Genomic DNA, 7,510 nt, shown 5'->3' with positions numbered 1-7,510 from the left:
CAGGCCTGACAGCATCTGCGGAGAGGAATACAGTTGACGTTTTGAGTCTGTATGACTCTTCATCAGACCTAAGGAAATAAAAATGAGGTGAAATATAAGCTGGTTGAGGGGGGTGGGACAGGTAGAGCTGGATAGGGGGCCAGTGATAGGTGGAGGCAAAGAAGAGATTGCCGAAGATGTCACAGACAAAAGGACAAAGGGGTGTTGACGGAAGAACATGGATTCATATCCCACCATGGCAGCTTGTGGAATTTAAATTCAATTAATAAATCTGGAATTAAAAGCTAGTCTCAATAATGGTGATGGTGAAACCTTGTCAATTGTCGTAAAAACCCACTAATGCCCTTTAGGGAAGGAAATCTGCTGTCCTTACCTGGTCTGGCCTACATGTGACTCCAGACACACAGTAATGTGGTTGACTCTTAACTGCCCTCTGAAATGGTGTGGCAAGCCACTCAGTTCAAGGGCGATTAGGGATTGCAGAAATGCTGGCCTTGCCAGCCACACCCACATGCCATGAAAGAATAAATTTTAAAAAATCACATGAATATTTACTATCTTCCGTATCAATGATGTAGAGTTGGGTTTTTTTCATCTGGAATTTTCTTTTAAACTTTCTCCATGAAGGCATCTGGGCATGTTCCACCCAGCATTAGATTAGCTGCATCTCCCCACAATTAAACATTGGGAAAACTAAAGCCATTATCTTTGACCCTACCACAAACTCCATACGCCATTGGTTCCAAGCCACTGTCTCAGGCTGAACCTAGGTATTTACAATCTTGACACCCTTTTCAATCCAAACCTGAGCACCTGTCCCCTATCCTCTCCAACACCAAGACCATCTTCCTCTGTACCACTGTCCATCTCCAACCTTACCTGAGACCATCTGTTGCTGAAACCATTATCCATGTCTTTGTCATTCTAAACCTGACTATTCCAGTGCTTTCCTGACCGATTTGTCATGGTCCATTAACTTCAGGTGCTCTGTAAATTTCAGCTTATTTAAAGTCTGTATCCTATTCTGCATCAGTTCCCTTGCCCCCATCCCCATCCCCATTGACCTACTTTGGTTCCTGGTCAACAGATGCCTCAAATTTAAAATTCTCAACTTTGTGTTTAAATCCCTTTATGGCTTTGGCCCTTCCTATCTTTATAACCACCTAGAGCGCATCTCACTCTCCATTTCTCTGACTCTGGTCTCTCGTGCATTCCTTCACCCTTTGGCAGCTGAAGGCACAATGCCAAGGACCAACATTCTGAAATTCTCTTTCTAAAGCTCTCCACCTGGTCCCTCTCCCACTGTAACATATACTTTGGTCACCTCATATCTCCTCCTTTGGCTCAGCGATCGTTATTTTTTTTCCTGAATACACTGCAGTGAAACAACTTTGGGAAGTTTTATCACGTTAGAGGTGCTTATATAAACATAAGTAGTTAATTTTAAAATTGCTTTGCCTTGGGGAGGGGAAGAAACTCATTACTTACACTATAGATGATCATAGTTAAATTTATGTATTTTTGTCTAGCTTTTGGTTGAGTGATCACCTCTTTGAAGCCATTGTACTCGGGGAGCTTACGAACCAGATAAAAACAATGTCTTGCACCAAACTGATCCTGAACCAATATTGCAAGTTTAGTAGTTCTAAGCTTGAGAGCAATAAAACATAATCCTGATTGGTTCCATGTATAATTGACTGGCTGTTCTTTTTGAAATTTTAGAATTCTAGTACTGGCAACTCTGCCAGGATATTAAAATAGGCAGTTATGCTTGTGGTTAGATATCAGCACTAGTTTAGCATTCCTTAACCAAAGAATAATGCAGTATACATAATCACAAGGTTATTAATAGCACACTGATAGCTGATGAGCAGATGATTGACGCCATGCAGGACCTAGCAATGAAAAACAATATTTACAAACTTGATTTCTTTCAATTCAATTGTGTCCTCATTTTATAAAAATCCCACAGAAGCTGAATTCTCCCAATCCAGTTTGTGTTTTCCCTTTAAAACTATAGGACAAGTGGCCTATTTCATCCAGTTCCCTGTCTCTCTTTAATATGAGTCCAAGGTTTTTACACATCCTGTTTTCTGGATGATGTCCACAAAGCTGAAAGTTCTACACAGTCCCCACCATTTCCCTTCAATCTCTTTAACCAACCAAAAAAAGCAGCATTTCCCTCTAGCTGTCTGCTTTAACTCAGTCAGGAGACTAAAGGGTCATATGTTCCCTGAATGATACTATCAAGCTTTCTCCTTACCCAGCCTAGTTGGTCGCCTCTAGTTCATGTTCACACCTAGACCACTGATCATGCCCAGGGGAAAAGACATAACTTCTAAAATGTTGGCCAACTCCTTGCAGTACACTAAGGATCAAAGGAAAGGTATGCCTTTCTTATACCCCTCTGTATGTGCGTTCACAACCTATGGCGATCAGGGATCGATTACTCCCTACATGGTCAACTCCGTGAATGGTCAAAGGATGATGTCACCCCTCATGGGCAAAGTCCCTATGAACTGTTTCAAATGCCCTTTTTGACTGTTATAAGACCCCTGAAGAGGCCTAGCATTCCATGTGGTTGATAAGCATCAGCCAGGTGTAGCTTTACACTGTTTCTCACTCCCCTGACCACAATGATAACTGTGGAATCAGAAGAAGCTTCAAAATTCCCTTAGTGATAATTCTGTCAGTGTCTTGATAATCTTAGCTTTTTGTACCATTGGTATATTTCCTGACCTCTTATAATTACAGGCGTTAGGTTTTTTTATTACCTATATCCTGTTTTAGGACATTCCATACTGAAGTGAATTGACTAGGTTTTCCTTGCTATGTTTTCACTCACTTAATCGTTGTATTCCCACAAAGGTTAAGTTTGCAAAATGGTCAATTTGACTTAGTGTGTCATGCTTTAAGTACATTCACGTAACATAAGAGACATAACTGTAGTTATAGTATGCAGTCAAAAATTGATCAGTTCCATAATTTCAGGCTTTTCAGTCAATATTACACAATAAAATTTTTCCATTTGGCATTAGAAAGTTGGTCAGTGTAGACAAATAATTGTGGCTTTCTCAATGCTGAATTTTGCTTGAAATTTTAAACTTAAACTGAGGCCGTCTGCATCATTGCTTTAGTAGGCTGGAATGTGTATATATGAAGACATGAATCCAGTAGTTGAAAGTAATTACCAGACTCTGCTGATTATTTCCCACTTAGATTAGTGAAAGCTTACCAAGGTTTCAAGGGTAGAAGGGAAACTGTTGCCAATTTGGAAAGTTGGGACTCATCCAGGATGGTCATCGGGATTTATAAATAAAAGCATGTAGTACAATAACCAGGACATTGTGCTGAACATTGTGAAACACAAGTTTGGCTGCAGCTGGAGTCTTGTGTCCAAATCATTGAGGTGGTGGGGCTTTAACAAAGAAAGGAGGTCAGTGCCAGTGTGGGAGATGGATGAGGCACCTAGTATCACAGTTAGGTGCCCGTCCATTAATGGTGAATAGGGAGGTCCAGAGTGACCTCACATTGGCACACGAGCTGCCTGTCATCTCTGCGGGCTCCTCTCAGTGTACTCTGGATGATGGCAGCAGCTCCTCTGCCTGTCTTAGTTCTTTCATTGGTGCTATGGCTTCTCTTCTCCTGAAATGACAGGGGAGCATTGATTTGTACGCTCTACCTGCAGCGCCATTGCAGCCTGGCAAACCATCCCCTCTGGGGCACCTTCCAGGGCACATCTGAGGCATGGCTTTTGACCCTCAAGGCACTCAGGCCGCGCAGCCAGGGCTCATCCCCTGGGCCAGCACCAGTGTCAGTTGGCACTCAGACTAACATCCCTGAGTTCCATGGGGGGGATGTCCAGCCCTTAACACTCCTCCACACTGATCCCTGCCAACTCAGTACCCATCCCTGCTGAGCTGCGTGCGCTGCACAACATCGTGACCACTGACCTCGGCTGCTACCTCCTTCCAGGCTTTTTTGGTCAGGTGCGGTGGCCTCCCCCTGCCATCCCTGGGTACTAGACTGTCCCGCCCGACACTGACCTCCTCCACAAGGACCGTGAAGCACTCATCCGAGAAACAAGGGGCCGAGTGCCCACCTGACTTACCCTCCAGACTGACGTTGCCAGCCGCTAAGGTCAATGTTCAAATGAAATGGTTTCCTGGACAGACTCCAAAGATTCTCCCCTGACAGCCTTCAGGGAGCTGCCTCTGCCAGTTTTAAAGCATCCACCGTGTTGCCATTGGACCTGGCGCCTGACAGGCTCCCGCCTGTTGAGAAGTCGTTTCACGCTGGGCAGACCTTAATCGGCAATCCAGCATGAAATCGCGTTTGCAACACAACAATGACCAGGAACGGATTCCATATGCGCTTCCGCCCACTTGGCACGCACACCAAGTGTTCAGGCCCTAGTCTCAGTATGAATTGTGGACATCGGTAGAATATGGTTACAGTCAATGTAAAGAAGATTCCATAAATACTAAGATAAAAGCAAAATACTGCAGATGCTGGAAATCTGAAATAAAAACATAAAATGCTGGAAAAACTCAGCAGGTCCAGCAGCATGTGTGGAGAGGGAAACAGAGTTAATGTTTCAAGTCCATTTGGCCCTCTCCAGAAGGGTCATATGGACTCGAAGCGTTAACTCTGTTTCTCTCTCCACGGATGCTGCTGGACCTGCTGAGTTTTTCCAGCATTTTCTGGTTTGATTCAATAAATACTATTGGGTTAGAAGTTAAGATGGATGAGCAAATTACACACGGGGCATCCTCCCCATACCTTATGTAATTACTACACCAGGTAACATTGAACCACAATTACAGCTGCTTTGTATTCAAAGAAGATTGAGAACAGCCCCAGGTTCTTCAGTCTATCCATGTAACTGAAATCCCTCATCCTTGGAACGCTTTCACCAAATATTTTTTGTAATCTCTCCAAAGCCTTTAAGTATTTTCTGAAGTGCCGTGTCCAGATTTGGACACAAGACTCCAGCTGCGGCCAAACTTGTGTTTCACAATGTTCAGCACAATGTCCTGGTTTTTGCGCTACATGCTTTTATTTATAAATCCCGATGACCATCCTGGATGAGTCCCAACTTTCCAAATTGGCAACAGTTTCCCTTCTACCCTTGAAACCTTGGTAAGCTTTCACTAATCTAAGTGGGGAATAATCAGCAGAGTCTGGTAATTACTTTCAGCTACTGGATTCATGTCTTCATATATACACATTCCAGTCTACTAAAGCAATGATGCAGACGGCCTCAGTTTAAGTTTAAAATTTCAAGCAAATTCAGCATTGAGAAAGTCACAATTATTTGTCTACACTGACCAACTTTCTAATGCCAAATGGAAAAATTTTATTGTGTAATATTGACTGAAAAGCCTGAAATTATGGAACTGATCAATTTTTGACTGCATACTATAACTACAGTTATGTCTCTTATGTTACGTGAATGTCCATAAAGCAAGACACATTAAGTCAAATTGACCATTTTGCAAACTTAACCTTTGTGGGAATACAACGATTAAGCGAGTGAAAACATAGCAAGGAAAACCTAGTCAATTCACTTCAGTATGGAATGTCCTAAAACAGGATATAGGTAATAAAAAAAAACCTAACGCCTGTAATTATAAGAGGTCAGGTAACATACCAATGGTACAAAAAGCTAAGATTATCAAGACACTGACAGAATTATCACTAAGGGAATTTTGAAGCTTCTTCTGATTCCACAGTTATCATTGTGGTCAGGGGAGTGAGAAACAGTGTAAAGCTACACCTGGCTGATGCTTATCAACCACGTGGAATGCTAGGCCTCTTCAGGGGTCTTATAACAGTGCAAAAAGGGCATTTGAAACAGTTCATAGGGACTTTGCCCATGAGGGGTGACATCATCCTTTGACCATTCACGGAGTTGACCATGTAGGGAGTAATCGATCTCTGATCGCCATAGGTTGTGAACGCAGATACAGAGGGGTATAAGAAAGGCATACCTTTCCTTTGATCCTTAGTGTACTGCCAGAAGTTGGCCGACGTTTTAGAAGTTATGTCTTTTCCCCTGCCCATATGATCAGTGGTCTAGGTGTGAACATGAACTAGAGGCGACCAATTAGGCTGGGTAAGGAGAAAGCTTGAGAGTATCATTCAGGGAACATATGACCCTTTAGTCTCCTGACTGAGTTAAAGCAGACAGCTAGAGGGAAATGCTGCTTTTTTGGTTGGTTAAAGAGATTGAAGGGAAATGGTGGGGACTGTGTAGAACTTTCAGCTTTGTGGACATCATCCAGAAAACAGGATGTGTAAAAACCTTGGACTCATATTAAAGAGAGACAGGGAACTGGTTGAAATAGGCCACTTGCCCTATAGTTTTAAAGGGAAAACACAAACTGGATTGGGAGAATTCAGCTTCTGTGGGATATTTATAAAATGCGGTCACAATTGAATTGAAAGAAATCAAGTTTGTAAATTTTGTTTTTCATTGCTAGGTCCGGCATTGCGTCAATCATCTGCTCATCAGCTATCAGTGTGCTATTAATAACCTTATGATTATGTATACTGCATTATTCCTTTGGTTAAGTAATGCTAAACTAGTGCTGATATCTAAACACAAACATAACTGCCTATTTTAATATCCTGGCAGAGTTGCCAGTACTAGAATTCTAAAATTTTAAAAAGAACAGCCAGTCAATTATACATGGAATCAATCAGGATTATGTTTTATTTCTCTCAAGCTTAGAACTACTAAACTTGCAATATTGGTTCAGGATCAGTTTGGTGCAAGACATTGTTTTTATCTGGCTGCGTAAGCTCCCTGTGTACAATGGCTTCAAAGAGGTGATCACTCAACCAAAAGCTAGACAAAAATACATAAATTTAACTATGATCATCTATAGTGTAAATAATGAGTCTCTTCCCCTCCCCAAGGCAAAGCAATTTTTAAATTAACTACTTATGTTTATATAAGCACCTCTAACGTGATAAAACTTCCCAAAGTTGTTTCACTGCAGTGTATTCAGGAAAAAAAATAACGATCGCTGAGCCAAAGGAGGAGATATGAGGTGATCAAAGTATATGTTAAGTGGGAGAGGGACCAGGTGGAGAGCTTTAGAAAGAGAATTTCAGAATGTTGGTCCTTGGCGTTGTGCCTTCAGCTGCCAAAGGGTGAAGGAATGCACGAGAGACCAGAGTCAGAGAAATGGAGAGTGAGATGCGCTCTAGGTGGTTATAAAGATAGGAAGGGCCAAAGCCATAAAGGGATTTAAACACAAAGTTGAGAATTTTAAATTTGAGGCATCTGTTGACCAGGAACCAAAGTAGGTCAATGGGGATGGGGATGAGGGCAAGGGAACTGATGCAGAATAGGATACAGACTTTAAATAAGCTGAAATTTACAGAGCACCTGAAGTTAACGGACCATGACAAATCAGTCAGGAAAGCACTGGAATAGTCAGGTTTAGAATGACAAAGACATGGATAATGGTTTCAGCAACAGATGGTCTCAGGTAAGGTT

The sequence above is a fragment of the Cetorhinus maximus genome, chromosome 1 (assembly GCF_964194155.1).
Source record: "Cetorhinus maximus chromosome 1, sCetMax3.hap1.1, whole genome shotgun sequence".
Lineage (NCBI taxonomy): Eukaryota > Metazoa > Chordata > Chondrichthyes > Lamniformes > Cetorhinidae > Cetorhinus > Cetorhinus maximus.
Note: the sequence above shows the minus strand (reverse complement) of the source record.